Source organism: Rhineura floridana, chromosome 4 (genome assembly GCF_030035675.1).
Source record: "Rhineura floridana isolate rRhiFlo1 chromosome 4, rRhiFlo1.hap2, whole genome shotgun sequence".
In the NCBI taxonomy this organism is placed as follows: Eukaryota; Metazoa; Chordata; class Lepidosauria; order Squamata; family Rhineuridae; genus Rhineura; species Rhineura floridana.
The window spans coordinates 174,413,842-174,437,094 of NC_084483.1; the positions used below are offsets into that span (position 1 = coordinate 174,413,842).

The 23,253-nt window shown below is 42.0% G+C and overlaps 1 long non-coding RNA gene across 1 annotated transcript in view; it reads right to left on the reverse strand.

Annotated features, from left to right (window-relative positions):
* Positions 1-21,210, reverse strand: part of LOC133383822 (uncharacterized) — a 37,814-nt gene extending 16,604 nt beyond the window's left edge. Inside the window, exon 1 of the long non-coding RNA XR_009762415.1 lies at positions 21,156-21,210. This is a non-coding gene — a long non-coding RNA (uncharacterized LOC133383822). The remainder of the gene's footprint in view (positions 1-21,155) is intronic.
* Between the last annotated feature and the right edge of the window lie 2,043 nt (positions 21,211-23,253).

A 23,253-nucleotide genomic window follows, 5' to 3' on the forward strand; every position in this document is an offset into this window, starting at 1 on the left:
GCTAGCCCCACATTCTGTGGTAAGTGAACATAGCTATGTGCTATCCTGAACATGTGGATCAAATGCAGAGCTTGGAAAAGTTACTTTTTTGAATTATAACTTCCATCAGCCCAATCCAGTGGCCATGCTGGCTTGGGCTGATGGGAGTTGTAGTTCAAAAAAGTAACTTTTCCAAGCTCTGAAATGTCATGCCAATAGTGCTCAAAAGAGGTGTTGTGCTGTGCTTAAACATCATGCAATGACAAGAATGGTGAACAAGCAAGTTAGATCAAAGTGACTTCCTTTCACTCGACCATGAAAAAGCACTAAGGGCCATATGTCTGTTCTCGAGCTGCCTGGTCAGAAAAGACAGCCAACGCACACTGCCCTTCAAGTGATTCCCCCTTTGGTGCTCCAAACTAGATATGGCACTGTTAACAGAATGTTAACAGGGATTGGGAAAGCCTTGTTCAGGCCAAGGGCCACTTTCCCTTCTGGGGGCCACATATCAGTGGTGGGTGGGACCAGAAGCAAGAGTGGGCAGAGCAGCCAATGCAAATTTTACCTTTGTACAGTATAATAGTTTCTAAACACACATGTACCCCCTGTATCCTCCACTGAGGAAAGGAAGAACAATTATCAGATTTCAAGGGCACGTTCCAGTCAAGCAAAAACACTCAAGGCTGCAAAACAGGGCTGGTAAGAGGTGTGGCCTAGGAACAGGGGGTTTGACCTGGGAAAAGTCCCCAGGCCCAGGTAGAGGGGCTTGGAGGTTTGCATTTGGCCCCTGGACCCAAGGTTTCCCATCTCCAATGTATCAGATGGCTAAAGTCATACACATCCTACAACCTTGCCATTGGTCCCCCTCATTGTTTAGAAAGGCCCTTCAGATGAAAATTGCTAAATGCTCAAGTTCCCCACCCCCACAAGGAATTGGAATACTCTCAGGATATGAGTCTAAAGTGCTTCCAGTCTATAGCTTCCCCAAAGTTCCTCCTGAGGTTTTCCCTTTATCTTCTGCTTGTTCAGTGAGAGGGCCACTGGAAATCTGCAGGCAGTCTACTCCTGGACATCAAGAGTGTGAACTGTACAGAAAAGGGATCCCGCTTTGTAAGAAACATCTAACACCACATGCCTTCATGCATGTGTGAATACAGCCTTAAGGTGTACATCTCATGGGTTGGCTCTATTAAAAATAGTGGTAGGGAAAACATGCTTTTGGGATTGGCTCTCCTGAGTATCACAGACTATGCCTGTTTCCACCCAAGCACATATCCACAAGGAGAGCAGCAGTGGACCTTCCCGCATGGAGGCTGTTGCATTTACATGACTGTATTAAAGTTAGCAGGCAACTTACAATAAAATGGTGTGATGTGCCTTTTCCTTGTTGCTGTCTTTGGAAGAAACTGTGGCCCCAAATGCATGAAACCTTTTCTTGTTAATGTCAAACTTGTCATATATTGCCTTCTCTGCGATTTTTAGATGTGATGCATTAACTCTAACACATCATATTCATCACTCCATATTATGGGTTCTTATATGTGAAACCTGCAAGAATCATTCCTGTTGTTCCAGCCCCAGAAAGACAAATTTCTGCCCCCATCAACTCACTTACAAAAACAACATGCACTTCTTTTCAAGTTAATTTTCTTCTGAATTGTTGGATGTAATCTGGGCCCCAGATGTTGTTGTGCATGCAGTTTCAAAGTCAGACAGCAGGATGGGTTTTTACAGCATCAAACTTGAATGAACAGTGGTTCTCATACACAGGTCGATTGCCTAATGCAGCACTGCATCAGGGAATTGGTAGTCTTTTTTTAAAAAAAAGTGTAAAAATGCCAACAATACCAGATGATCCAAATATCATCAACATTTTTATTTATTTCCTTTACTCAGAAGATTTCCAGACAGCAAGCAGCACTTATTAAAACAATAAGGGTTATATCTGACTAAATCAGAGTAAACCCATTGAAATCAATGGATTTTAGTTAAGTCTATTGATTTCAGCGGAACTAATCTGAGCATGAGTGAATTCATCCAGGATATGGTAAGTCATCCCCTCAGTGCTGTCTGGAGAACTCACAGAAATAGGGTACCTCCGGGCAATCACAGTAGAAGGGAAGTTTAACACTTTCCCCCTGCTCTCCAGTTCCATCAAGTGTTGCCCCTGAAGCTGCTTTTTGCCCCAGGAGGGAAGCCATCATTTGTGCCAACAGCATATTCCCTCCTAGGACAAATAGCAGCTTTAGTGATGGGGGACAGATTTCACTTGAACTGCAGTGCAGAGAGAAAAGCTGTCCTTCCCTCCACCCACACTGTGGGTGGTAGTCAATGTTATTCCTATTCAGAGTAGACCCATTGAAGTTAATAGACATGACTAGCTTAGGTTCATTAATTTCAATGTGTCTGCTCTGAGTAGGACTTAGCTGAATACAACTCACAGGACCCAACTTGGATTGGACTTTCTCCCAGATGCTATTTTTTTAAATACCCACATGTTCATACATACACACATGCAGGCACGCATAAATGCAAATATGCATCCCGTATACTGTGAAGTTTGGCTCTCAGCCAGCCCAGATAGCAGTATATCTGGGATGCATCAGTCATCTGAGCATTCCATCACCTTGGACAGCTTCTTGAAAGTTTGGAGTAAAACCAGAGCAGATTCCGCTGCCCCAATGACACAGAGCCACCCATCACTACTGATCAAAGAGGAGCTCGTAGGTAATTGAATGCATCACTGAACTGCTCGTACCACCAAATGTTTCTCCTATTGTTCATTCAAAATCTAACCTCAATGTGGATTTCAGTTCATCTAAATCATAACCTTTATTGTTTAGCCAAAGCAATAAATGTTCTAGAATCTAGATTATTTTGCCCAAACATCTCTCCAACACTTTCACGTGAGCTACAGCTCCTTCTGCTGAAACACCAAAGAGAGAACCATGTTTGCTGCTTTGAGCTTATTGGAGGAATAGTGGGATGCAATGTAATACTGTAAAAGAAATTCATAAATAAACAAGCCTGTGGGTGCTGTAGTGCCATCTGGTGAGGAATTAATTCATGGCATAGCCTTTGCTGAATTCTTTCTGAAAAATTTCCATCCTCCCTCAGGCAAGCACTGTGGTGTATAACGCCTGGGGTTTTTGTTGGTGAATCATCCCAGAGAATGTTGACATACCTGAATAAAACTGGTGTGCATCAAGCACTAGTCATAAAAAAAACCTTCTCTCTTCTTCCCATCAGTCTTGAGGCATCATTTCTCTCACAGGAAGTAGGAAAAAAGTACAGTTATTAGAGCTGTTATGCTTTTAAGGGAAATTAAGAGGATTAAGTTTGTCTTTTGATGCGTAAGATTCAGGAGAAACATTTTTACACAACTCTGGAAAAGCTGCATGCACCCTCACATACAAATTATGATTTTTAAAATGTATTGCCTTTAGCAAAATCTGCATACCACCACTTACTCGATAAAAAAACCTCTGAGCGGTTTACAAAGGCAAATTTAAAATATACATTAAAACAATATCAATAAAACAAATATTTTAAAACAAATTAGCATCATTATGATTTATGAGCTTTAATTTGGCAGGATTTTGTGCTGTTTCACTACAGAAGACTGGCCTGTCCATCTAAGTAAGTAAACGAGTGTGAGAATGTAATTCAGTTTTTTAGGATTTTTTTAAAATAGTGACAAGGGATGGAGTCATCACGTATGGTCATGTCAAGCACTGGTTTTCAGCCTTCCCACAAACCCTCAGAAGTAAGGATGGAGGAGAAATTCAGTTTGGTTCAGATTTTAGTGTGAACCTACCTAATTTGCACTTTCCAAAACAATATATGAACCAAAACACAGCCATTCTTTGAAACTCTCACTTCTCTGAATTCTGTGATGCAGTTTTCCAACCAAATAATATGTACGAAAATGCACATATTTTGAGGAAGTGTGCATGAAAATGCTTACATTAGAGAAAACATTGGGGGAAATTGCTTGCAAAAATGGCTCCAGGATCAAAGGCGCAATTGCACTCATCTCCCACTTGCGGGCTTCCCATAGGCCTCTGGTTGGACACTGTGAGAACAGAGTGCTGGGCAAGATGGGTTCTTTGGTCTGATCCAGCAGGGATCTTCTTATATATCCCACAATAACTGCTATGGGGAAGGCCCATAGCAGAGCTGCAGAGCACGTGCTTTGTATGTAGAAGGTCCTAGTTTCAATCCACAGCAACCACAGGTAGAACTGGGGAAGTCCACTGTACAAAAGTCTGGAGAGCCACTGTCGATCAGCGTCTACAATACTGTGCTAGATGGAGCAGTGGTCTAACTTGATATAAGGGAGCTTCCTATGTCCTATGCCTTGCTGGATCACTCCAGGGTCCATTTGCAGTGCAATCCTCAAAATGGGACCTACTGAGACATGAGCCCCATTGAATTCAAGAGGACAGGTAAGTAGATAAGGGATTGAAGCTTTAGTCTATTTCCAACTATGAGCAGCCAGATACCTCTGGGAAGCGCACTAGCAGAACGTAAAGACAATTGCTCTGCCCTGCAGTTTGCTTTTATCAGCTGCTTCTCAGAGGTATACTGCTCTTGAACATGGAGGGTCAACATATCACTGGTAATAGCTGCCATTAAAGCCTCCATGAATTGTTTATTCCTTTTCAAAAGCTACATCAAATCACCAGTATCCTTCACCATGTTCTTGTAACACTGAATTCCATGATTCAATCTTTCTCAGCCTGGTGCCCTCCAGATATTGTGGACTACAACTCCCATCATCCCTGACTACTGGCCATGCTGGCTCAAGCTGATGGAATTGGAGCTCAGCAACATCTGGAGGGACAAATCCGAGGAAGGCTGCCATAATTTATATACTGTGTGAAAAAGAACTCCCTTTTGTCTCTGCTGAATGCCGTAGGAGCTGAATGGGGAGGAATTGGGAGTGTTTATTTGTGTATATTAGGCAAAACTGCATACCGAAACGTGTATGTTAGAAGAAATATGTACTAAAATGCTGCTGAATTTTCATAAGGACTTAAAAAGAATTGCAAACTGAAGTTGAACAAAGGAGAACTACACTTCAGATTGCAAAAATAAGAAGCTGACAGAAACTGACAGAAACTGACACTGGCAGATTCATCAATCCCTAAGAGAGATATATAAACTATCAATGAAATGTAGCAAAAGGTCACCTTCATTTTCTCCCCCTCTCATGTCCAGTTCGCTATTAGTCGGTGAACAGCACAGAAAGCTTTAACATGGAAATTTATACTATGTAATGGCCAAGCCAGTCCCCCTTCAGCCTTCCAAGTTTCAAATTGGCTTATCAACCTTTTTGAAAGGGGGGGGGCTGTAGTAATTTCCAAGTGCAATATCAGGTTTTGAGACGTGGGGGTTGGTGGTTACATGACTCGAGTGTTTAACATTCTTTTGCTTTCTGTTTACTAGAAATGTCCGCAATAAAGATAACTCACACTTCAATTTCAGGTTATCACGTTGTAGTCTCTGAGTCTGTGAAAATTATGTGTTTGCCCCGTTAAGCTATGCAACCCGGACTGCCCAAAAAGTTCTGTATCACTCAAAGGTTGGAATATTTAATTGACAGAATTGAATCCAATTAAGATCTGACTTGACCTGTTTTAAAGTATTTTCAGAAGATTTTTTTTTTAAAATAGGGGGTTCTCCAACTTCATTTTATATTTAGCATGACGATTCAGCATCAGCATTGTGCTACCTCATCCTCACATGTTCATTGGAGGGTAATCTTCCAGTGATGCACATGAAAAACAGAGACTTGTAGCACTTTAAAGACTAACATTGATTGTGGCATAAGTTTTTGTGGACTTCATCCATGTCATCAGATGTAAAAGTGTTGTGCTGAGTATATATACACATGGGTTTTGGTGGTGGTGGAAGGGTTGTAAATAGTGAGGTCAGAAAGAAATGAAATGCAGAAAAGCACAGACCACAGTAATTACATAATTAGCAGTGGTAATTCACAAAACAAAGCCAGTGTGGTGTAGTGGTTAAGGTGTTGGACTATGACCTGAGAAACCAGGGTTTGAATCCCCACATAGCCATGAAGCTCACTGGGTGACCTTGGGCCAGTCACTGCCTCTCAGCCTTATGAAAACCCTATTCACAGGGTTGCCATAAGTTGGAATCGACTTGAAAGCAGTACATTTACATTTTAATTCACAAAACAGTTGTTGAAAACACAGAGATCCTTGCATTAGTAAGCCAACTAACACATATAATGTGCTAAAAATCCTGTCTGGGTTCATTCCACAAGTGATAACATTGCACCTCTTGATATATTCACCATTTTCTCATTGCACTCTCCCTTTCGAGTTCCTTTACTCTCGAATGGCCATTCTTCAGTCACTTACAGAGTGTCCTGAGAAGCTGAAATGTGTCCGGGATGGCTTTTCAATATTGCCATTTCTAATGTCAGATCTGTGTCCGTTTATTCTTTTGTGTAGAGAGTGAGACTGGCCTGTTTGTCCAGTGAAGAATGCGGAAGGGCATTGCTGGTGGATGATGGCTTTATCACACTGGAAGATGAGCCGGTGAATGAACTCCAGATGTTGTGGATGAAATTATTAGAGCCTGTAATAGTGCTGCCAGAGTAGACATAGAGACAGAGTGAGCGTCTGGTGTTGTTGCTGGTGAGTAGTTGTTTTAGGGGCAGCAGGGGGGCGGAACTGTCTGTAAGCAAGTACAGGCCTACCACCTGTGAGAGGGAAATGTAATTGTCTAGGATGGGCTCTAGAGCAGTGATTCCCAAACATTTTCCCCTGTGGGCCACTTAATGATTTTTCTGTTGTAGCAATTGTAATATGCTGTGCTAGATGCTGAATTATTTTTAACTGTCTTCTTAGTGCTTCTTTTTTTCCTTATATATTGTATTTTAATAAATTGCCATTTTAATTCCATAGAATTCAAATTGTAACACAATAAAGCAGAATACAAGAAGAGAAACAATAAAAAATACAATTAAAAAACAACATGAATTCTTAATGCCATTGAGGCGCCATCTCCTGCCTTCCACCACAAATCCACAGACATGCCGCAGACCACCTGAATGAAGCTCACAGACCCTTTTGGGAACCCCTGCTGTAGCTCAAGCAACAGAGCAGCAAAAAGATACAATTAAAACCAAAATAAATGAAAACATCTGAACCATTTAAAAACATTAAGAACATCTAAAAGCATTTTAAAACACTTGCATATTCTCATGGCTAATAATTACAGGGTTGCCAGGAATAGTATCTTTCCGCCATCAAATGCCTGTGTGAACAGAAACGTTTTACAATTCATCCTGAATGTTACTAATAAAGGAGACAGACACACCTCAGAAGAGAGGGCATTCCACAAACAGGGAACCACCACCAAGAAGGCCACGTCATGGGACAATCCCAACCAAAGAGCACCCAGGCAGCACCTATGTATCACAGAAACACAGACTTGGAAGGTGCCCTGAGATGTCACCCAGTTCAGCCTCAATCCTACAACACCACCAACGGCTTCTAGTCTTGATAGCTATAAGCAAGCTCCAAGTATAGAGGCAGTGTGCCAATTAATGTTGCAGTGTTGCTGCTGAGAACAATAGATGTCTATTGCCCTCATGTCCTTTTTGTGGGTTTCTAAGAGGCACCTGGATGCTGGATTAGGTGGAGCTTTGATCTGATCCAGCAGGGCTCTTATGTTCTAGTGACTTGGAGAACTCAGAACAATGGAACAGGATTTTGGGGCTCTCCAGTAAGACACCTTACCTGGAAGAAGCAGGGCATGGAAACTTTGGGAGCTCCATGCAAAGTAAGAATGGTGGTGCTGTTGGAGTGATGGGCATTTGACAATCTTTGAGCTCTGCCACATGCTTGACTGACCTTCCAGCCCTTTGAAGCTTGGCCATAAGACTATAAGAACAGTCTTGCTGGATCAGACCAAAGTTGAAAGACTTTCCTCTTTTAACAAGCCTTTTAAGTTAAGACTTATCCCAGTCTGCATCTGTGTTGGAATTGCTTTTAATATGTTTAAAGAAAAAGAAAAAAACACCTTTTTCCCCTAAACAATATGTTTTTTTAACCCTTTTTATTTAAGATGTTTTTAAAGCTTTTTTAAAGAATGTTTTTAAAGTTGTTTTGTTTTAATGTATTTTAAGGTCTGTTTTATGATGTTTTAAAGTGTTTTTACTGCTTTTGTTTGCCGCCCTGGGCTCCTGCTGGGAGGAAGGGTGGGATATAAATTAAATAATAAATAAAATAAAATAAATAAATAATCTAGCTCAGCATCTCATTTAGCAAGGAAGACTTCAAGCAAGATATGAATAGTCTTCTGCCACTATTGTTCCCCCGCAAGTGGTATTCAGAAGCCTCTGATCCTGGCTGTCATGACTAGTAGCTTTGGATAGCTTTATTCTCCATGGATCATTGTAATCCTCTGTTAAAGTCATTTAAGCTGGTGGTCCTCACCACATCTTGGTAGCAAATTCCATAGCTTAACTATGGTCATTTCCAGACAGTATTTTGCAGAAGGGAGTCAATTGCACACTAGAAATGTAGGTTTGCACCATTAAAGTGCTCTGGGGCAACAAATTCACATTTGCTGTTAAGAGAGTGAACACAATAAAAAGTGTGGGATAAATGAATGATTGATGGGAAGATGTATAACCTCCACGCAGGCAAATCAGGAAGACTGCTCAATGCCGTATAACCTTCCTGCAAACAAATCAGACCAAATGCTCAATAAGGAGCAGGCATTGTATTAACCTCCACACAAACTTTGCACAAGGAATTCAGGATGAATGCTCAATAAACAGGTCATCTGGAGAGGAGCATTATATCACAGTTCAGAAGGAACTTCAGGCTCTAGGGGACTGTGAATCTGTGACATAAAGCTGGGTGAGAGACGCAAATGAATCCACACTGAAGGGCCATAGCTCAGTGATTGACCATTTTCCTTGCATGCAGACCATCCCATGTTCAATCCCTGGTATTTCCATGTAGTGCTGCCTGAAATCCTGGAGAGCCACTGCCAGTCAGTGTAGAGCATACTGAACTACATGGACCAATGGTCTGATTCAGTATAAATCAGATTATTATGTGCCTATGATTCTATGGTTTGCCACCCTGGGCTCCTGCTGGGAGGAAGAGTGGGATATAAACCAAATCAAATCAATCAATAAATAATAAGTGAATTTGAAAAGGGAAATGAGAATAAATTTGTGAAATAGACCAATATTTGATACAGATATAATAGAAATAACCTAACTGAAATACTCCAGAATTAATCAAAGGACCCCAACCAGAATATCTGAGAGCTTTCACAGGATGACAGAAGTAGTCATGCTGCTGAAATGTAGAGGGAAATGGAATTTGGATGAAACCTTGGAGTTTCTATTGGAGTTTGATATAGATATAGCAGTCCAGTGCAGAAATGAACAGCCTGATAAGACTGATGGTTGACAAATAAAGAAACTTCAGGTTTGTTATTCCTGGGAAATAAAGTCATTTTGAGTACAGACATACATGTGGCCATTATAGAGTCATGAGGTTAACATTCACATACTAACACTATCTAAGAAGAAAGAAGAAGAAAGTAAAGCCTGGGAAAAAAACAATCTGCATATTAACAGGTGGTTACTAAAGAAGGAATTAGTGAGGGAGGAGCAGGTTACCTTTCTATTTCCCACCACTATGATTCAGATTACTTGTTACAAGCATCAGTGCTTTACTCTGAATAGTTTCATCACTTCCACAACCTTTCCGTCATCCATTCCAAAATGTGCATTGCATTCAACATAACTGCTTGTGATCCATGATTTCGTGAACAAGCATATATTTTGCTTATAGCTACATTTGCATGACAACTATTAAGCCAAACTGCATCAATTCTTGTAAGCAAGCTAGGCATGGATAAACATAGTTTATGAAATGTTAAAAACAAAAGCCTATTATTAGTAGTATTGATACTTTTCAGTATCATTATTGTTATTGCTATTACTACACCTAAAAACATTAGCTACTTGTGCTATAATGCAACTGCAAGTGAAAACATCCATATGTGAAAACAGATATATGGGAACTTTTCCAAAAGCTACAAATTGATAATATTGTATAATTCACATGCAACCAGAATGCATGAACATTCAAACTGGCAGAGGCTTTCCTGCAGAAAGCCACTGCTGAAGATCGGGAAACAGAATTGCAAAACAAAATTTTACTTCAATAGTAGCAAAAGCCTCCACTGACTAAGCCTGCTCTCTCTGCACACATGAATGAACCTGTCCATTGCAACTTGAATTTAAAATGCTTTGTTTAGAAGCTGTTTCTAGCATCCCTACACCACATTTTCACATACTACGCTGGGTTCAGCTTAGGATCTCTGTCAACAAAACTCCCTTTCCCTGTTACTGTCAGTTAGTAATAGCTAAACTCTTGATCACAGCCTTTTATATATATATATAAAGTAGTGGTAAATGTACAACCACGGATTTCCTGAGTTCACCACTACAGTGCGGATGAAAGAGATGACATTGATTTCTCAGAATTGTATTTCAGAAACCATTCCTCCGCTACTTGGAAGTAAGTTACTTTTCAGGTAAGAGCCCCCTCCATCTTCCTCACCAAGCCCCTTGACAAACCAAAGGAAGAACATCTCTGAAACAAACCACCTAGGTGTTGCATGAAATACATTTTCGGTTGTGTTTCGCAAACCACAGAGACAGAGAACCAGCTGTCGGACTCCCAACTCCCATCAGCTGCAGCCAACATGTCATATGGTCTGGGATGATGGAAACCAAAGTCCAACAACATCCAGATGGCCAAAGATTCCCCAGCCCTGCTCTGGAATGCTCTCACTGTTGTTCAGGTGACTTGTAAAAGTTACCATGCCTCAGGTTTCAGCTCCTTCCTCATCCTAAGTGTAGTTGTATATACACAGATTGTATGTAGATATTCAACTGGCCGTGTGTATATCAGAGGCAGGGCCTGGTGTGCCAATATCATTACCCCATTCCAACACACACAACACAACACAGTAAGACTCTGTGAGCAAAGCTGGATCCTATGCATGTGCGGTTTAGATGCACAGAAAGAGCCTATACCTGTTCATTCACTGGCGATCACTCATGGCCAAGTAAGATTGTCTTCCAGGGTAAGGTCTTTAACAGTGGGTCCATAAGTGACTGTGGAGGCCAATTCTGGATCCACACAGCCTCCCACAATGAGGACATAGGTTTCCAGATGGAAGATGGTCATGATGAGGATTTGCTTGACGTGCCTTCCACTTAGCTCATTTGTCCCTTTCACCCTGTACTCGTGCTTCTTCAAAGTCCATAGCACCTTTGATAATGGCTGACCTCCAATTGGGACACTCATGGGCCAAGGCTTCCCAGTTCTCGATCCTCATGTTACATTTTTTTAGATTAGCTTTGAGAACATCTTTAAACCTCTTTTGCTGTCCACCGATATTCCGTTTTCCATCCTTAAGTTGGGAGTAAAGTAGCTGCTTTGGAAGATGGTGATCAGGCATTCAAACATCATGGCCGGTCCAGCGAAGTTGATGTTGGAGGATCATTGTTTCAACACTGGTGGTCTTTGCTTCTTCCAATACGCTAACATTAGTCCGCCTTTCTCTCTCTCTCCGCACAACATGGAATAAAAGGCAACAGTAGCCTTGGAAAGCTTATGCCAGAAGTGATCAAACAGAGGCCAACGAGTTCAGACATTAGAAGCAAATCCATGATTGGGAGGATAGCAGGCAAAATAGCTGAAATAGCAGAAGGCAAAATGCGTTTGTCACTTTGTTTTGTAAAGTACCGCATTTCAAGATAGTGTTACATGTACCCACTTTCCCGACCAATTATAAGTCCCAGGGACCGCACTACTAGAGATTGAACATCCTTTGGATGAGAGAGCACTGGAACGTAAGAGGTCTATGCAATATTTGCTTCATTTATAAGTGTCATTTCATTGGCAATCACTCGTGGCCAAGTAAGATTGTCTTCCAGGGTAAGGTCTTTAACAGTGGGTCCGTAAGTGACTGTGGAGGCCAATTCTAGGTCCACACAGTCTCCCACAGTGAGGACATAGGTTTCCAGATGGAAGAAAGTCACGATGAGGATTTGCTTGACGTGCCTTCCGCTTAGTTCATTTGTCCCTTTCGCCCTGTAGTCGTGCTTCTTCAAAGTCCATAGCACCTTTGATAATAGCCAGCCTCCAATTGGGACGCTCATGGGCCAAAGCTTCCCAGGTCTCGATGCTCATGTTATGTTTTTGTAGATTAGCTTTGAGAACATCTTTAAACCTCTTTTGCTGTCCACTGATATTCTGTTTTCCATCCTTAAGTTGGGAGTAAAGTAGCTGCTTTGGAAGACGGTGATCAGGCATTCAAACAACATGGCCGGTCCAGCGAAGTTGATGTTGTACAAATCAGGGGAAGGCTGTAGCTCAGTGGCAGAGCATCTGCCTTGCAAGCAGAAGGTCCCAAATTCAATTCCTGGCCTCTTTAGGCAGGGCTGAAACCCTGGAGAGTTGCTGCCAATCAGTGTAGACAATACTAAGCTAAATGGACCAGTGGTCTATCTTGGTATAAGACAGCTTCCTATCTTGCTATGTTCCTATATATGCCCGTAAACCCTGTACAGGAGAACCAATATACACCCGTAGGTCTTTAAGGTGCCATGAGACTATTGTTCTTGTTGTAACATGTCATCATGGCCACCCCTCTTGAACAGAAAAAATATGCTTCATAATCTTTCATTACCCGGCACAGTATTATTAAGATCCCCAACATTAGGTGCTAATAGGCACAAGTTAGTCCTGGACCCACCAAACATTTAGGGTCCATGGGCACATTTTCAAACTGGGGAAAATGTCATGCACACCACACACACATTAAGAAAGAGAAGGGCAATTAATTAATGTTCATTGTGAATGGGTGTACATTGGATTTGTGTTAGCCAAAGTTTCCTCTGTATATAACTTTGCCTACTGAAACCAATGGGACTTATAAGCAATATGCTTTTTGCTGCTGTTGGTTGGCTGGCTGGCTGGCTGGTTCAAAAAATGGTGGACTACTTGAGATAAAATATGAATATACCCTCCTTTCATACCTCTATTCCCTCCATAATGTGACATGGACAATTTGGTGTAGAACAGATGAAGCCTGGAGACTGCATAGACACCGTACATTTAAAGCACATTTCCCCCCCTCCAAAGATTCCTGGGAACTGTAGTTTATCCCTCACCGAGCTGCAATTCCTAGCATCCTTAACAAATACAGCTCCCAAGATTCTGAGGAAGGTGCTTTAAATGTATGGTTTGTAGGCAGCATAGTCTTTAAAGACTATGTATGTCAAATAATGATGAATATTCTAAAACCTTTCTTAACTTTCAGATATGGCATTCTATCTAACAATATTTTCAGAGTTTCATTTAAGAAATATAACAAAGAGTTTGGAGGAAACACTGGATTTAGGTAACTTTAAGGATTCCCCTCTGGCTTTTCCAGATAAACACTTCATTGTCCAACAAATGTGCTGTTCTAAGTCATTTGTCATTGGGAAGATGCCCCTCCATGACAAAGCTTCTTTCACCAAGGCCATACTTCTGTTGCAGAAAACCCATATTTCCCCAACTACCTCTTCTGTCATTACCACTGTCGATATTGTAATCTTTAGTTGCTGGGAAATTGTAGTAGTTCCCTGCTTCCCTCCTCCCCAGCAGCGCACACAACTCTTGCCATTGGGCGCATCGTGTAGATTTTCACAAATGTCATGTGGTTTCCACATCCATGAGCTGGCATTACTGGATGCGCTTAGACTTTTCCTGCAGATGAAGATCGCGAGTGTCATGCCCATCTCTGGCTTGGATTTTTCAAAGTTGCTTAAGATGAATAAGAGAAGCAGGATGTTTACAACAGGGTTTTGTGTGTGTGTGTTTAAATATGTGAATATTCTGCAAGTCACGCCTTTGGCTGAACATTGCAGGTTTATTACATTTTTTAAATTTGTTTGAATCATTTATATGTTACTTTTTATTCAAAAAAGTTTAAGGCGATTTACCACCATCTAAAAGACAATAATGCTGGGGAAAACAGCAGGGAGTAGAAAAAGAGGAAGGCCAAACAAGAGATGGATTGATTCCATAAAGGAAGCCACAGACCTGAACTTACAAGATCTGAGCAAGGTGGTTCATGACAGATGCTCTTGGAGGTCGCCGATTCATAGGGTCGCCATAAGTTGTAATCGACTTGAAGGCACATAACAACAACAACAAAATACGATTAAAATTAATACATTAAAATGATAAATAAATGATGTCCAAAAATAAAACATGATTCTGCAGTGTCCTTGATGCAGGCTATGTTTAATATGTCTGTGGGTGTATGTGAAACTACATTTGCCCCCTTTTTCTACATTTGTCTCTTCCATTCTTTCCTGTCCTCTGCTGCAGGGTTGGAGAACCTTCCTCCGCTCTAGGGCCACATTTCCTCAGGGGCACAAGTCAGTGGTGGGTGGGGCCAGAAGCAAAAAGTGGGCTGAGCAACAGATACAACTCTTATCTTTATACAGGAGGTGATACATGCAAAAGCCACAAATTCACACACACACACCCATATCTCTCCTTCCAGGAAAGCAAGAGGCATTATCACAATTCGAAAACACGTTCCAGCTGGGCAAAAGCACTTGAGGGTACAGAGCAGATCTGGGGAGAGATGTGGCCTATGGAGAGGGTGTGGCCAGGAGAGCATCCCAAGGGCTAGACAGGGCGATCTGGAGGGCTGCATTTGGCCCTGGGCCTGAGGTTCCCCACTATTTTCTCACAACGGTCAAATGTAGAGTGCACACTCCTGTCTTTTTTATAAAGCAAAGGACCATGTTGATGATGGTGCAGCATAAAAAAAATCTCTCAAACGAACAAAGCAATTATGTGGCCAAATGAAGAAGCAAAGGATCCAAATCGTTATGGAGATGCCTTTTCTGAGAATTGCACTCTTTGACTCTGCAAAGCGATAAGATTTCAGGTAGCCGTGGCAGGGCAGAACATGTTTTGACTCACACTGTCCTCTAGTGGTATCTGCTCAGTCACATGCCAAATTGCAAACAGATGGAAGGGACTTGAACAGTCTTAAGGTCTGGAGAACAAGAACCTCGTTTTTACTTTAAATTTATGTTCATTGGGATAGCAACAGAAGACAGCTGTGTTCAGGCATGTGCACGCACATATGCACACAAACTATTGCCACATGGTCATTGATTTCCCCAAAGCCACCCAAATGGCAGGATTTGATCAAATGCTGATTGCCATTCAATAAAAGGCAATGGTCCACACTTTGCATCTGGCCAACTGAGATTCTTCTGCACTTCTGACTGCGCAAAACTGCACCACAGTGCATTTCCCCACATTGGCGCTGCAGACAGTGATGGGAGTATTGTGTACACAACTGAATGCTGACAGGAGCCACAGCAATGGTGTAGGGCCAGCCCAAAACATTTTGTTTCCTGAGGTTGAGAAACAAAGGACATTCAAGTTATTGTTTGATTACCAGAGGCAGAAAATCCCACAAGTGTCTTTATTCTCCTCTGGCAGTAAAAATACAACAGTAGTAAATTAAATAACTAGCCATTTTTGACACCCAAATTAAATAGCTAACATTCATGACATCCAAATTCAGCTACGTGAGACAGCTGCTTCACTCTGCCTGATAGTAGGGCTGGCCCTCCTAGATGCACCACCGTTGTGCTTAACTGGAACCATTTTGTTCACTTCCCATTTTTCCTGCTTCAGGTAAGACAATAGTAAATAGGTAGTAGTAACCAAGAGGCTTCATTTAGACAGGGTGTGGGGAACCTTTGACCCTCCAGATGCTGCTAAACTACAGCTCCCATCAACCCTAGCAAGCATGGCCAATGGCCAGGGATGATGGGAGTTGCAGTTCAGAGACATCTGAAGGGTCAAAGGATCCCCACGCCAAATTTAGATGCTTATATTATGAGTGTTTTCATGTGAGTTTATGCTAGTTCTGTCACTAGCGCCATCTCTGATGTCTTGGCTGCTGTTTTTATATTGTTTTAAATTTTAAAATTGTGTTTTAAATTGTTTTTAAAATATGTGTTTTAAATTGTATATTTGTTTTAATGTTTTTGATTGCTGTAAACCACCCAGAGAGCTTCAGCTATGGGGCGGTATACAAGTGCAATCAATCAATCAATCAATCAATCAATCAATCAATCAATCAATCAATCAATACTGTCCTCTATGATGCCTTCTGTTTTCTCTGTGCCCTTTAACTACATCCTGTGTGAATATGTATGGGGGGGGGTCTCCTCTTTCCTCCTTCACACTTCAGATTCATCTTTCTTCCACAAAGGCTGTACAAATGTTATAAAGGCATTTTCTCACATTCATCCTGTCTTGGTCTTATCACTCTGTCCCCTTCCTCTCTTGGAGTGTGGGGGGGCAACCTGTATTCCCCCAGATGTTGTTGGACTCTATCCACCCCAACCAGCATGGCCAATGGTCAAGGATGTTGAGTTGGATTATAATTCCCATCAGCCCCAGCCAGCATGGTCAACATTCAGGCATATTGGGTTGGACTACAATTCCCATCAGCCCCAGCCAGCATGGCCAACGGTCATGGATGATGGGATTTGTAGTCCAACATCAGGGGGAGGCACAGGTTCACCAACCCTATTCCATTGTCATTATCAACAATTTGATTGGAAACTCTTTGCTTATGGAATTCTGTGAAGTACCAGGTATAAAGGTGTGTATATAAACAAATAATCAAACCCTGCTCACTTGCGTAGGCTACACTACAGGGCTAAAAGCCACATCTCTTTCTTTCACTATTTTTCTCTGCAATCCAATTGCTTTTAATGCTGGAGAGATTCTTTTTAAATGATTTAACATCTTGAATGAATAGTTCATGCAGGTTTAGCAGCTGCACCTCTTAAAAGTTTCTTGCCTCTGGCAATAATTCTGCATTAATCGCAAAGAACATTTTGTCCCTTGAGAATTATGAATCCAAATGCAGCATTGAATTCCCCCCCTTTTTAATTTACAGATATTGAGCTTTCATCTAACCTGACATCATTCAGATCACATGATAGAGAGTATCCTGTTTTATTCCACAAATGTGGGTTTTTATTACCATGAGTCAGAAAAACAGAATTGCCTTTCCCCCCATAAACTTAGGGTAATCTATCTTCCTATAGGATATTGCCATGGTAATCTTGGTGTTACTAGAATGACCTAATACCATTAACTGAGCCCTTTTCAGGCAGAAATTTCTTCTCAGAGGCCTTTGATTCCCCTCCCCCTTCTCTTAAGAGCAGCCAAAACACTATTAGCAATTAGGAGTAATTCATAGACCAACTACTTTGATGTGATTTTGTGGACATAACTGAATTTACTTTAGTATAAGAGGTCTGTCAACTACCGCTATATATTCAAAGAGCAGCACATTGCCATGTGACACTAAGGTTACCCCTTACAGAGCTACCATTCCAAGCACCCTTAACAAATTGCAGTTCCTAGGATTCTTTTGGGGAAGTCATGTGCTTAAATATATGGTGTGTGTATGGTGCTGCATGATGGTGGGAAAGCCAGAGGAGAGCATCAGCAGATGCCCACCAGTGCACAGACAGATTATATTTTCATCCATATTAACTCCCCTGTTTTAGCCAGAAAAATGGTGGGGTAAGAAAAGCCTCCTGGTGAGGTAAGAAAAGCCTCCTGGCAGCCTTCCCCAACCCGGTGCCCTCAGGCTATTTTGGACTGCAATTCCCATCAGCCCCATGCACTCCGAAACAACTGGAGAGGGCACTAGAGCAGGGATTTCTTGATTGTAACATCAATCTCAGTTCTCCAAGTACTGCCCCTTATGTACCCAAAATGACATCACCCATGCACATGAGGAAGTATTACCAAGCTGCAGGAAATATTTAGAGGAAAAGTGTTAGGGGGAACAGCGAGGGACAGCACCAGGCATGACTGGGCTCTTGGGTGCCAGCCTGCCCTGGGCTGGCAGTGCTATAAGGCTGAACACCTCCGCCCGATACAGGCAGCACGGGGCTTAAATAAGCCTGCCCGCCCACCTTCCTGTCTTGTCAGCACATCAGTGCACATGCATTGCATGCTGTCCCATCACCCAAGATAGTGGTGGGGGCATCAACCCCTTTGGGATGCCCTGCTGCCATCTTGGGTGATGGCAAACATGCCCATGCAGCACACAAGGCTTTTGCACTAATGCACTGATGTGACAGGTAGCTGGGGAGGGCAGGCTTATTTAAGTTTAAGCCCTGCACCGCCTGTATTGGGGGGGATCCATGGTGGTCCATGGGAGCTCCTGCTTTGTGATCCACAGCAACGTAGGGTCGCTGAGTCCTGCAACCTGACGTTGCCGAAGATCACAGAGCTGGAGCTTCACCGTACCACCCTAAAGAGAGGCCCCATAGGGCCCCCTCTGGACCACAGGAGCCTTCGGCCAGGGCCCAACCTGGCCGCCCACTGGCACCGGCCCTGGAGCAGCCCGATGAGGACTGATCACACTCAGTGGCCATGGAGTAGAGTATCCTGGAGGAGAACATGGCTGAATAGGAGCACTCCACACCACAACATTTTGTTGGAGGTTTGTTTTGTAAATTGTGATATACATTTTTTCATGCTAGGTGCTTCTATCTGCAGTCATTCACTGAAGCACAATCTTTCTCAGACTACCAGAAGCGCTCTCTCTGTGTGTGTGTGTGTGAGTATGTGAGTAAATGGACAAAACTAATACAGTGGATGGTGATATCTACCGTACTTTCTTTTCAGCTTTCTTGATGGAGCTGGGTAGCCACCATTTGAGATTGGGAAACAATGCTGTATTTAACAGAATCCCTTTGTAATACTCCAGCTGGATAATTCTTATGAACATTTAATCATAAGACAAATAAACTATTAAAAAATTGTTCAGAGGTACAGAATATTTTCCAAAAGTCAACGCATATATATTCTGTGTGTCAAACCCAGTCATAATCAAGCACTGTGTGAGCACGTTGCTTTGTCATTTATTTATTGCATATATCAAATTTAGTTTATAACTTACAAAATGATTTCTCTAGGGGCCAGTCTCTCCAATGAAAGCAGAATCATCAGCTCATTTCAATCTTTTCTCTCCTTGTCATATATCAGATGCCAGACAGCAATCAAAGTTTCAGGCAAAGAAACTAGTTATAAATAAAATCCCTGCTGGATCTAGGCCAGCATCCTGTTCTCACAGTAACCAACCAGATGCCTATGAGAGTAGGGTTGCCATATTCCAGTTCCACAAATCCGGGCAGGTTAATTTGCATATTGTGTAAAGTATTTGTGTATTATGCAAATTATTTGCATATTATTTGCATATTATGCAAATATCTGCATATTAATACTTGGATTGTCCAGTTGTTTTGTTTTTGTGCCTAGGAATTACCACCAAAAACTGGGGAAAGATGTGAGAAATCTTTTTTTTAAAAGCAACATTTTTAGCCTTAAATGCCTAGACTCTAGTTTCCAACACTATGGAATATTTATTGATTGATTAAGAGGATTTATATCCTGCCCTTCTGCTGTTAAAAACAGAGCTCAGCACAGCTTACAAATATAATAAAAACAATAAAAATACACAATCAATATAAAAACATAATAAAAACACAACATAGCAACAAACATAAAGTAAGTCAGGGCAACAGTACGGTTAACCATATACGATATATTTCAAAGATGTGGTGGGTGGAGAAAAACAAGAAGCCAAAATGTTAGGAAAAGGAGTCTTTCACACCACATGCTCAGTTGTAAATACTGTTGCAGCAAGCTTTACAAGTTCCTCCAGTATTCCACTGGTGCAGGCACTCAGACATTCAAAGTATCTGTATGTTTCTTAGGTTTTATAAAAGCAGAGCTTTGCTTAACTCAAAATTTCTTCTCCCTTTGATCAACCACATCTACACAGGTTCCACCTTCATACTCAAAATGAAACTGGGCCTGGAAGTGTGCAACAACCCCACACATACCTTGCTAATTAGATTACCAATGCCAGGATGTCTGTCTTATCGACTACTCTCCTGCTCCCCCCCCCCGGGCATCATGAAAGACCCAGTCCTGGGCTCAGAAAGAAAATAAATATCTGGTCCTCTTCAAAGTATTGATAAGCCTCTTGTTTTAATTGAAATAATAATTATAAATTCTTGTTCTTATCACTAATGGGAGTTAATTATCTTGCATATGCTGCTGTTGCTTCTATGGCTGTAACGGAGTGAGGTTAAAGATAAGTGAAATGCAAATAGGAAAAAAACAACACAAAAGGCAGTAACACTTTCCTAAGTGTAATATCATACCAACCACAACAAGATTCCTATGAGTAAGGCAGAAAACTAAGCATCTCACAACCAAAAATATGATAAATGAAGAAATGTTTATATAAAAGCATGACTATCAAATATATTTATTATTTAACAAACTGTAAAGATATTTATAGTGCAATCCCAGGTTTATTTATTCAGAAGCAAGTCCCAGCGTATTCAGTGGGGCTTACTCAAACAGGGACAGAAATGCATAAGCAACTTCATTCACACAACCCAAAATTCCGAATCATGCCACTTTACGCTGTTTTGCAACTGTTTATACTTGTTTTTATGGTTATTGGATTTTAAATGGCTTTATTTCTTGTTGTGAGCTGCCTTGGTTTCCAACCCTACCTTACAGGGGTGTCGGAAAGATTCCATACACGCACACGCAGACACTGCAGATGTACAAATACATACAGCCCATATAATAGTTTATTGTCAAACCAGTTGGTCATTGCAGAAAAATCAGTATCAGTTTTAAAAAAATCAGTATTACTTTCCTACAGAATAAAAACTGTAATACCTAAGTAAGCCCTGCCTACTTGCTTTAAAATAGGACTGGAGGGCACAAACACAATTCTTTTTTACATTCACTCCAAAGTCCCATTGATTTTCAGCACATTCATAACCATGTCTACTCAAAAGTAAGTCCTATTGAATTCAATGGGATTTACTCTGGGCATATGGGATTAGCATTGCTTTTACAAAAAGCAAGCATTGGGAAAGTTTTCAAAACACTGCCCAAGATCTGACTCCTGCACACAAGAGGGAAAAAACCTGAAATGTATATACTTACCCAATTTATGAGATTTTCGGATAAAGAGGGGGTGAAACCACCATTTTGTTTTCTAGACACTGCCTCAGATCAATGAAACTGAAACACAATCCCTGATTGGCTGCAATCCTGAACGGGCGGGGTTAAAGCTACGAAGTGCTATACAGTACTGTTTAAAGAAAGATTTAACAGTCGGGGGGGGGGCGGCTGACGTTTTTATGTATATCTCGAGAACCGGACCACCCAGAAACTTAATTTTTAAAAAAAATTAAAGCTGAGAATCCGGGCCACCTAAAAGGCTAGCCGGGCGCTGGGTGGCATGCATAGAATCCGGGTAAAACCCAGCTAACCGGGCAATATGGCAAACCTATATGAGAGGCTCACAAGCAGGACCTGAGTGCAATAGTGCTGTCCCCACTTCTGATTCCCAAGAAGGGGTGTTCAGGTGCATACTGCCTCCGTCCAGACTCTTTTGGCCAGAGCATCATCAGAATGGCTGGCTGGGCGGTAGGGAGGGGCTGCCATTCTTCAAAGTAACATGAATGGAACCGTTGTGTCTAAAAGTACCTATCCTTTTCTGAAGCTGAAAATAAAATCATGTTTGGAGCAATAATGTTCACTGTGGATGTATTGCTGAATGCTAACCAGCTTCTGTTTTGCCATTTAGTCCTTTGGTTTGGCCAGAACTAGACATTACATGACATTATTGCCCAAATGCGCTTCTCTCCCTCTCACCTTCTTCTCTGCAACATGTGGTAAAACCAGAGCTTGGAAAAGTTACTTTTTTGAACTACAATTCCCATCAGCCCCAGCCAGCATGGCCACTGGATTGGGCTGATGGGAGTTGTAGTTCAAAAAAGTAACTTTTCCAAGCTCTGGAAAACATACCTCATGCTTTGATGTCATCCTATTATGCATTTTCCTGCTAGAGTGTATAGTAATACACATCAAAAGTCCCACTCTGTCTCTCTCTCTCCTCCTCACACCCAACTGCTATCTAAGGCATGGTGGTAGGGATAGACAGGGCCTTTTGTAGTCATGGCACCTTTGTCATGGAATGCCCTCCCCAGGGAAACCTGTCTGGCTCCATCAGGAATCTGATAGATTCCTGACTGCTCTGGGGGATTTTCCAGTGGATACAGCAGGTGATCCTGCTGAGGTCCTAGTCTCAATATGGAATGGTGAGACTCATACAGCGATTCACATGATAGCTTCCCCGGTGCTGTGGAACCGACTTTGCTTCTTGGCATACTGAGGAGCTGAGGTTGATGAAATGGACTAGGCGAGGGCTAGAGCATAAGTGGCATGAATCTTGCTCCAGAGCAGACCGAGCATGTGGTTAGGCTCATAATCAGGCCTACCACATGGGGGGGGCAGCAAAGAGTTCCTGCTTTGCTGCCTCCATTGTGTCCTCAAGGAGCTGCCCAGCTGAGTTGTTCCATGTGGTACGGAGGTTGGTCACTCCTGATCAGGGGGCAGAACTCTGCAACACACAATGTTCAGCTGTAACCTACTGGCTAAACACTTCGAGAACAAAGTTCCTCGGCTCCTCAGTGATTTAGGCGCTGCTATTGTGGACACCAACTGAGGTGTCCAATGCAATGTCAAACCCAGTGTTGTGGGATCAATTCCAGTTAATACAGCCTGATGATGTGAACAAGGTACTTGCAGTAATGTGCCTGACCACCTATTCATTAGACCCTTGTCCATCCTGGCTTATTAAAGCTAGTCAAAGTGGGGTAACTGAATGGGCCACAGACATAGTAAATGCATCTTTGCATGATGGTGTGATGCCCACTGCCCTTAAAGAAGTAGCAGTGCACACACTTCTTAGAAAGCCCACACTGGACCCAATGGAGTGTAACAACTATAGACCAGTCACCAACACCCCTTTCTTGGCAAAGGTGGTAGAGAAGCTGTTTGTAGAGCAACTGCAGGCTTTCTGAGATAAGACTGATTATCTACATCCATCATAATCTGGATTTAGATCTAGTTTCAGAACAGAATCAGCCTTGGTTGCCCGGATGGATGAGCTTTATCATGAGAGAGAGAGGAGGAGTGTGATCCTGTTACTTCTGCTCGATCTCTCAGTGGCATTTGATACCATTGACCATGATAT